A 9,738-nucleotide genomic window follows, 5' to 3' on the forward strand; every position below is an offset into this window, starting at 1 on the left:
GAGACTCAATTCTCTTCATGAATCCTCTCATATTGCAAGCATAATTTTGCTCTGTTTGCTACAGTGTTTGAACTTACAAATATGAGACTACCTCCACTTTGGCCCTCCACTTCGATAACCCCCATTTCCACATCCGGTGTCAGATTTTATTTTTTTTCTCAACCGTCTTGAAGTCCCCTATTGTTGGACATCTCCCAGAGTGTCATATGACAGTCGGAAAAATTATGAAAATTCCCCAACCATCGCTCGGTGGGTCTTTCAAGCACTTTTGGGGCTTGCCGCTTAAAATCGTATTGACTATAGCTGCCACCTTCGACGAAGTCTATTTTTCCCTTGAAATTTGGATTTTTTGGCTATTTTTAAGTACTTCTCAGAGTCAAAAATTAGCTATTAGCTTACAAGATGTACACGCGACTCATTGATCTAATGTATATGATATTACTTAACAACACCTACGCCCTCCATAATGGAATCAACATGGCCAATTTTCTACTCTTGGGACTAGGTGTCACACCTAGTTCTAAGGATCAAGCAAACATTTCCTTAATTACAAAGCAAATAGAGAAGTATAGAGTAGAAGATGACCCCTAAAACTTCATAGAGAATTTTGAACAAGTCTATGAGGCCAATAGCCTCACCTTAGACTCAAAGAAGACACTACCCTTATGTTTTGGTACACATAACAAGGGGAGAGCTTGGTTCACAAGGCTTGACAATACTGCGGAGTCTCAATCCTCTTTTCTCAAGGACCTATTCATCATGCATTCTATAGTAGTTAGATATGGGGACAACCTCACCACATAACTCATGAACCTAGAGCAAGAGGAGAGAGTAGAAAGAGCTGAAACTAATCCTTCAAGCCATAACATAATTCCCCAACATGATCATTACTCATCCTTTGAGTTGTACACCAATACATAATGTGGAAGAACTAATTGAGGAAGAGGAGTACACCAACCCCTACAAGATATACAATAGAGAGGGTAACACAATAATCCTCATGGGCCACCACTCTATTTCAACCATGATGCTAGGTTATAGAAGACGAAAAGAAGTGCATTACTCGTCGATACAAATGGTTGAGAATTGGAATGCCACCTATCAATGCACATCTTAGATGATTGTCCTAAAAAGACAAGAACCTTCATTAGAAAATCATATGAAGGCCATAACCATTTATTTGAACATCTCACTTTGAAAGGTCAAGGTTCTTCTTTGAAAATGAACAAGGTTTTATGTGATGCAACATCTTAATTTGAAAGGTCAAGGTCATGACCATTGATTTTAAAGATAAGAAATGAATAAGCCCAACCTACCTCGGGGTCAAAATAATAGCAAAACAAGAGCATGCATTGAAACTCTTATTGATGAAGGTGTTATGGAATTATATTTATCATGGTAATTTACTAGAGTCACTATGGAAATAAGTTGTTTTTACTTATTATGGATTTTGTTTATTTGCCATGTGATTCGTGACTTATCGCATGATGCTTACATGTGATACTAGTTGCATTATGTCTAGTAGATAGATAAACTAAAGGATACTATTGTGTTTTGTGTTGTGGTGAGTAGATTATTAGACAACGTTATGAAGAATTATTATTTTTGGGATACACAATTTAATACTTGAAAATTATATACTTCATAAAAAAAGAAATATTATTGGAAATTTTTCGTTATACAACGTGGTAATATTATATTTTCTAGGTGCTTATAAGCACAAGGACTTTGCATATGCACATGGATAATAGATATGTATTTATTACAAGAGTTAAAATTTATTTTTTGGATGTAAAGCTATTTAGAATAGGATGTGCTAGATTTATTTATACAAAAGCAAGTAGTGTAAGAAAAGGAAAAGCAAGAACACAAAAAGATTTCTTCAATTTATTTTGAGCATAAAAGCTTAATTCAATATTATAAATGCATGCATGGGGAAAGTGCTCACCTATACATGGGGAGAGATTGCACCCAATCCTGTGTCATGCATGCTTTGTGGATTTTCTCTTCTGCTTTGCAAATTGTTCAAGTTGTATTTTCTTTCAAATTTTCCCTCTTGTATGATAAAGGCTATCAACATTGGCATCGAAGAGCACAATTGGCTAGCTTGACCACATCAAGAAAGAAGACATGCATCCATCTTGAAGACTTCACAACATCAAGATACATGCTATTGTCTACTTATCCAAGCTATTATATATTGGTTTGTGATTCTAGATTTATTTTTCCTTTTTAATTAGAGTGGATACTCCCTTTCCAAGGTAATAATCTCTCTCCTCTTTCTCCATCAATCTTTGGGAGTTTGTTGTAATGAAATAAGCTCATAATAGAATATTTCTTTTCTTTCTCTTCATTATTGATTAAATTTAGAAAAAAAAGTTCGTTCTTCATGTTGTTAATGCCAAGATAGAGATTTAAGAGATCCATCATACTAGAAGCCTACAAAGCTTATCAACTAGGCCTTTCAAGGCTTAGCTCAATCTAATGGATGATGTCTTTTCCAAGACACAGTTGGTTTATGTAGCATGTTAGTTGGTTTGTGTAGCATGTTAGTACAACTAGCTGATAGTTCCTTTTTTTAATTTCTAAAGGTCAATTATTTATTTGAACGATTGGAGGTAAAGAGATTCCTCCCTTTCCCAAAAAGAATGACAAGATGCATGGAGAAAACCACTTGAAAGAGGTTGTAGTGAGGACACTGTGTCCGCCTCCTAAATCACTGCATTAACAACCTAGAAAATCATATTGCCTATCATCGACAATAGCCAATGTGTTCTCAACACTGTTGCACTTCCAAACCACCTCTTATTCTGGCTAAACCCACCATTTCCATCACTATAATTAACAGATTATCGCCGATCAATGTCGTTGTTGCACGTCAATGCTTCAAGTTGTCACGATTTCTTATCTATACTACTGTATTATTTTGGATGTGACTTTGATAATCACCAAACTACCAAAATATTTCCAAACGTGCCAGCAGTTCCCAAACCTGATTTCACTTCAATGCATCCACATATTCAAGTGGAGGGGGCCTCGCCCCTCTCTCTCCCGAATTTCTTCTCCCTTAGATATTGCAGAGCTCTCCCTTTCTCTCTCTCCTCTTGTGCTCTGCTCTGCGAGTGGAAACAGGGGGTGGGGACTGGGTGCTTTTGACGGCTACAACCGAAGCAACTTGCTCTCTCTCTCTCTCTCTCTCTCTCTCGTAATGGCAGGATGGCTGGCAACAGAGCTCTTTCTCAGGGGCTTCTACGATAGGAGTTGCGAGAAGAGAGAGAGAGAGTGTGTGTGTGTGTATCCAATAGTGGCGGGATGGTTGGTGACAGAGCAAAGTAGAGAGTCTCTCTCTCTTCGAGTGGTAGGAAGCCGCAGGCTGCAGCACAGATGGCTGGGGTGGCATGTTTGGCTAGCGACTTGTAGCAGTAGTGGCTACGGGAGGTAGTATTGGCGGCCGAGGTAGGTGGCAAGACGACAACATGTGGGGTCAACATGCCGTAATGGCAGGGAGCGGCACAAAACTGGGGGGAGGGGTGAGCAAGTGGCCGAGGGGAGTTTCTCTCCAAGTAGCCAGACGCTTCTCTCTCTCTCTCTCTCTCTCTCTCTCATGCGCCTGTGGAGCCGGATCGCTCTTCTCGCCAACCAAGGCAACTGGGCAGGGCAAGAAAGGTGGGATAGCATGAGCGCATGGCTCAGCAGGCCTGGTGGCACAAGCTGACCTGGGTGGAGCAAGACATACAGTGCACAGGGAAGGGAAGGTACACTCTCGCTCTCTCTCTCTCTCTCTCACCCTCATGCATGTGACATGAAGAAAGCACGGTCGGCAGTGGTGACCAGATGAAAGGTAAGAATGAAGGGGTGGCGGGCAGCACAGGCGGGGTAGTAGGCAACCACAGGCGAGGTAGCGGGCACAGAAGAAAGGAGGCAAGTAGGAAGGCGAAAACAGGAGGCAGGCAAGAAGGGGCAGGCGGCCAGTGGGTGAGCAGGCCCATACGGGTGTGGCAACGGGCAACGACAAGTAGGGCTGCGGACAACCACAGGCGGGGGAACACGCGCAAAAGGAAGGTGGCATAGGACTAGCACTCACCACGGCTAGTAGATAGGCGGATGAGAGAGAGAGATCGAAGAGAGAGAGGGGGGGGAGAGAGAGCAAGGAAAATTTTTTAAAATGGGGAGAGACAGAGAATAAGAATAAGAAAAAGATTTTAAATGGATTGGGGGAGAGAGAGACAGACAGACAGAATACGGAAAATAAATAAAGCAGGAAAAATAAGAAAAAAAGTAAAATGAGAAAAAGAGAGAATAAGAAAACAAGAGGAGAAAAAGGTAAAATGAGAGAGGAGGCAAAAAAATTTAAAATGGGGAGAGAGGCAAAGAGAATAAGAAAAATATTTTAAAATGGTTAGGGAAAGAGAGAGAAAAAATATAAGAAAAAATTAAAATAGAAAGAATAAGCAAAAAAAATTATTTTCATGATAGAAAATGAATTCAACAAGCTGTCCATGTGCAATGAACTAACTATTTTCTTGAAGAAGCCATGGAAACGGATCCAAATAAGTAGCATGTTGCCAAGATGATTCTTTCAGCCAATCCCTTCCACTTGATAAGATATTCCATAACAATACAGTTCCTTAGAACCTTCTCTCTCTTGCCAACAATTCTATCGGGCTCATAGATGATTAAGCCATCTTTATCAAGAGGAGGTAGTTCTTCAAGAACTTATATATTAGGCCCAATGTACTTCTTGAGTTGAGACACGTGACAAACATTATGAATGTGTGTGGTAGAAGGTAAATCAAGTTGGTAAGCAAGATCCCCAACTTTCTTAATGATTTGATATAGACCATAATAACGATGAGCAAACTTATTATGTCCACCCTTGAGAGAAGCATAATGAGATTTACGTACTTTCAAAAATACCCATTCTCCTTCTTCAAAAGTCACATGCCTTCTTTTATCATCCGCATATGATTTCATTGTCTCTTGTGCCTTCCTCATATTTTCTGTGCACTGCTTCATTAAGGCTTCCATCTTTTCCAACTCTTCTCTAGCAAGAGAATTCACTTCATCATGAAATAATGCTGAAGGTACTTGGACTTTATATCCATATAATGCCTCAAATGGTGACATACCAATACTCATGTGATGAGTATTATTATAACAAAACTCTGCAAGATGAATCCAATGATCCCAAGCATTCTATGTATCATGGCAAAAGTGTATGAGGTAGATTTCTAACCATTTATTGACCCTTTCAGTTTGGCCATCTATTTATGGATGATAGGCAGTACTTGGAGTTAGTTTTGTACCCATGAAAGTAAAAAGACTTTTCCAAAAATTTCCCAGGAACTTGGAATCCCTATCAGAAACAATCTTCATAGGTAATCCATGAAGTCTGAAAATCGCTTCCATGAATTGATCCGCCACTTGTTTGGCTAAATATTGGACTTTGGTGGGTATGAAGAGGGCTAATTTCATAAGACGATCAACCACAACAAAAATACTATTCTAGCCCTACTTAGTGGTAGGAAGTCCTGTAATAAAATCCATGCTGATATCAGTCCATTTACCATGTGGAATAGGCAAAGGCTGAAGTAGTCCACTAGGCAATAGATTTGAGTCTTTATTCTATTGACATGGTAAGCATTGCATCACATATTCCTTAATATCTTTCCAAAGTCCTTTCCAATAGAAGCATTTATGGATCTTGTCAAAGGTTTTAAACAATCCAATATGTCCTGGCAAAGGAGAAGAATGAATCTCCTGTAAGATTCGAGATCTAAATGATGACTGAGGGGTCAAATATACTCTCCCTTTAAACCAAAGAAGTCCATTTTGCCATTTGAAATTGGGATATTCGTATCCATCATCTTGCTGTAATTTATTCATAATATTGGCAGTGTGCTCATCTAAAAGATATTCTTCTTGAATGTCCTGGATCCAATCCTTATATATGGTAGAAATGCTAGAAACAGAGCATGCCCACATCCTGGATAAAGCATCAACCACTACATTATCCTTGCCTGCCATATAAGAAATCTCAAAATCATATCCTTGAAGTGTAGCTAACCATCGTCTTTGTTTGGGAGAAAGATTTGGCTGAGAGAGGAAATATTTTAGCACACGATGATCGCTCTTCACCTTAAAATGGCTGCCATAAATGTAGTGATGCCACTTCTTGATCGCATGAAGAATGGCTAGTATTTCCTGCTCATAGACATGGAGCTCTCTTTCTTTATCATCCAAATTCCTGCTTTCATAAGCAATAACACCATGGTCTTGGCATAAAACAGCCCCAATATCTCTACCACTAGCATAAGCAAATATAGTGAGCTCCTTGGAAAAGTCTGGGCACACTAAAATAGGTGCTGAAACGAGTAGACTTTTCAGCTCATTGAAACTCTTAGTGGTTGTAGCATCCCAAAAGAAAGCTTCCTTTTTCAACCTATTAGTAAGAGGAGCTGCTATATGGGCATAATTCTTGATGAATCTTCTATAAAAGAAAGATAGTCCAATAAATCCTCGTAGTGAAGTAGAATTCTGTGGTATAGGCTAATCCTTGATGCATTGAACTTTCTTTGGATCAACCATAACCCCTTTCTCACCAACTATATGACCCAAGTATTCTACTTCATCAGCCATAAAAGTACACTTGCTTTCCTTTGCAAAGAGCTTGTGCCTTCTCAGGGTAATAAGGACTTCTCTGACATGCTTCAAATGTTCATCTCTATTCTTGCTATAGATGAGAATGTCATCCATTAGGAGAAATATGGACTCTGTTTTTTGCCCCTTAAGGAGTGAATAAAGAAATATAGGCCTAACCAATGAGAGAGCTGGGATTTCAGATTCATGTAATATGAATCTTCTAGCCATATCTTGCCCTTATAAATCTTTCCTCTGCAATAAAATAAGGGGAAATGTGGGGAATACAATGCTGACACTTCTTGGAAGTTTGTGACTTGAATTTTCATTTTCTTATTTTTTTATGTTTGACTTTTCATTTCTCCCATTTTCAGTTTTCCCCTCTTTCTTAGGCGGATCTCAAATTTATCATATCTCTTTCCCTGCTTCTTCTTTCCTGACAAAATCTTACAGCCTCATTGTTGCTTGCCCTATTTGTAACCCTGTGAAATTTCATTTCCTCTACACAAACACAGAGTAAGTTTCACACGTTTTATGAGAGCAGAGCTTGTTCTACCAAAGCCCTAAGATTTTCTTCACAAAACTTTACATGTATATTGTTCTCTTCCATGAATGTTCTATGGTAAAGTTTTATCTCATTTGGACAAAACCTGTGCAAGTTATGTGCATTCTCTAATATGTAATTTCTTTTGTTTTGGTACTCTAGGAGTCTCTTATAGTTAAGAACAATGATCTTTTGAACACTCAACTTCTTCTTCAACATCTTACGGTTTCTTTGTAAACAAAGTTACAGGTATGCTGTCTTGTTTTTTTGTTGCTCCATGGTTAAATTTTATCTTGTTTGGACAAAATGTATGCAAGCTATATGCATGCTGAGTTTTCCTTTGTTTTTTTACTCCCAAAGTCTTTTAGGGTGGAGAATAATGATTTTTTAAAAACTCAACTTCTTCAACATCTTTGGGCTTCTTTAAAAGAGAGCCACAGATATATTGCCACTTTTTTCTGTTGCTCCATGGTTAAGTTTCAACTCATTTGGGCAAAGCCTATGTAAGTTATATGTATGCTTTGACTCGATATTTCTTTTGTTTTTGTATTCTAGGAATTTGTCAGTAAAGGAACAATGGTCTTGTTATAAGTCAACTTCGTGTTCAACATCTTTGGGCTTCTTTGTGAAAAGAATTACAGGTACAATATTTTTTTAAAATTACTCCATTTAAACTTCATTTCATTTGGAAAGAACATTTACAAATTATACACACGTTGATAGGTAACTTTTGTGTTTGGTTACTATAGATGTCTTCATGGAGGAAAAACATCAGTAACATACTTGCAGTGGAGGTCTTCAATAGGAAAGATAATGTGAGTAATTGGATTTGTGATAAGTACTATACGTTGGATTAGATTTTGATGCACCCAAGTACTTGAGGGAGTTTCAAGGTCAGGCGTAAGAATGTTGCAAACCCTAGCAAACATTGGAAAGGTAGAATTTTAGAGTTCAGAAAAGTGTTCAATGAAACAAGTACAGTAACAGAAGTGTTGGTCTTATATGCACAGATAAATCTCTGTATACGACAAGAACTACATGGCAAATTATAAACAAAACAGTAAGTTTTTAAATTTTATCATTGTTTATTCTTTTGCATCAGAGTTGTTTTTATCAATCTTTGCAGTGTTCTAATTCAATCTTGTTTTACTGATAGCTCTATATCCATCAACTTTGCATGAATGGCAAAATGTGGAATGTTTGAGCGGCAAGATACATATTTGACATGAAGACATAGGTTCTTTGATCTATGATAATAACTCTACAAGTCAACTTGCAACTCAAAATATATATTTTTATAATTCATTGTATGTAGTAGCTGAAAGCCAGAGATTGCAGCATGTCCCATTGCCGCCACTATCTAGTGGTGAATGGTTGATTGGTAGCTTGGAGTTGTTAGGAGCATGTAAATCCAAGATAAAATCTGACATCAATAGTGCTATGAAACCCACCACAGGCTCCAAAGATGTGCATCTTAGTTGGTTTACTCTATCCTTGTTGTTTGCACGTTTGTTTGGTTCATGTGATATTCTGAAGAAAACAAAGATTACTTATCAATGCAAGTGTCCATTCGAGGAATGGATGAGTCAGCTATTGGGTGAGACTTGGCAAGTCAAAAGAACACATTTTGATGAGACGATTGAATGCAGGGTCAACCAATTTGATCTCACATTCAGGTAAATATTTTTTACTACTTTGAATACCTTAATTTGATTGATATAGGTCTTGCTTAGATGAATTGTTATGTTATTCTCATTTACTTACCATTATTTTTGTTTTTATTACAAGTATTTCATCGCTAGACAAACTTTGTGCATTCGCTTTCGATATAGAAGATGGTGACTTTTGCGAGGGGAGTGGATCAGCTTGGATCAAGATACTCGAGATGAGACACATACAGTTCTCATAGATGTGGTTATCTTGTGGAATGGTCATAATCCTTTTGTGGGCAGTGCCATTGGCCCATTTCTTTTCAGAGACAAGAAATCCAATTAATGTCCAATGAGCCTCTCTGCAACTTCTATTTCAAGTTAGATAATAGAAAGGTTAGGATTCGTAGTGAGCAATCCATGACATTTAAACAATGTGCTTCTCCACATATCCTTGAAATAGTGGAATCCTTGTAATTTTTTTTATCTAAAGAACGAATATAAACTTTTTTTGAACTTTTGAGTACTTTCAATTTAGATAATCTTAGTTTACTAAGATCCAAGTGTGTGATAATACATACTGTAATTAGTCAATCATGCTGGTTAAAATCATAATTAAATTGCAGGCTGGAGTTCTATAATCTATGCAATATTGTCTTTGCATAATGATATATTATAACTTATCTCTTCTACTTATTTCTTAAAATTAAATATTAAATTGGATCCAAGGGATTTTGAAGGTATTTTAGATTTCTTTTCTTAAAAAATTTCAATATTTTCTGTAGTTGGACTTGCATGTACTCAGCGATCCAAGTATATTCGAGGATATAATAATGTAGAATGAAGCATTTGTATGTATGAGTAATTCTAACGGTTTCTTTAAAGTATTGAAATAAAGAAACTAAG

At 37.5% G+C, this 9,738-nt stretch overlaps 1 long non-coding RNA gene across 3 annotated transcripts; it reads left to right on the top strand.

The window, feature by feature from the left end:
- Positions 1–3,249: 3,249 nt before the first annotated feature.
- Positions 3,250–9,326, top strand: LOC148033185 (uncharacterized). Of its 3 annotated transcripts, XR_015691447.1 has the most exons (7): positions 3,253–3,755; positions 7,346–7,432; positions 7,739–7,824; positions 7,933–7,998; positions 8,194–8,243; positions 8,340–8,859; positions 8,972–9,326. It is a non-coding gene; the product is annotated as an uncharacterized LOC148033185 (long non-coding RNA). The 3 variants fall into 3 exon arrangements; XR_015691445.1 differs by lacking the exon at positions 7,346–7,432 and having other exon boundaries at positions 3,250–3,755; XR_015691446.1 differs by lacking the exons at positions 7,346–7,432; positions 8,194–8,243 and having other exon boundaries at positions 3,250–3,755.
- The last annotated feature ends 412 nt before the right edge of the window (positions 9,327–9,738 follow it).

The sequence above is a fragment of the Lygodium microphyllum genome, chromosome 7, assembly GCF_053477565.2.
Source record: "Lygodium microphyllum isolate KBCC chromosome 7, Lygodium_microphyllum_v1.1.10, whole genome shotgun sequence".
In the NCBI taxonomy this organism is placed as follows: domain Eukaryota; kingdom Viridiplantae; phylum Streptophyta; class Polypodiopsida; order Schizaeales; family Lygodiaceae; genus Lygodium; species Lygodium microphyllum.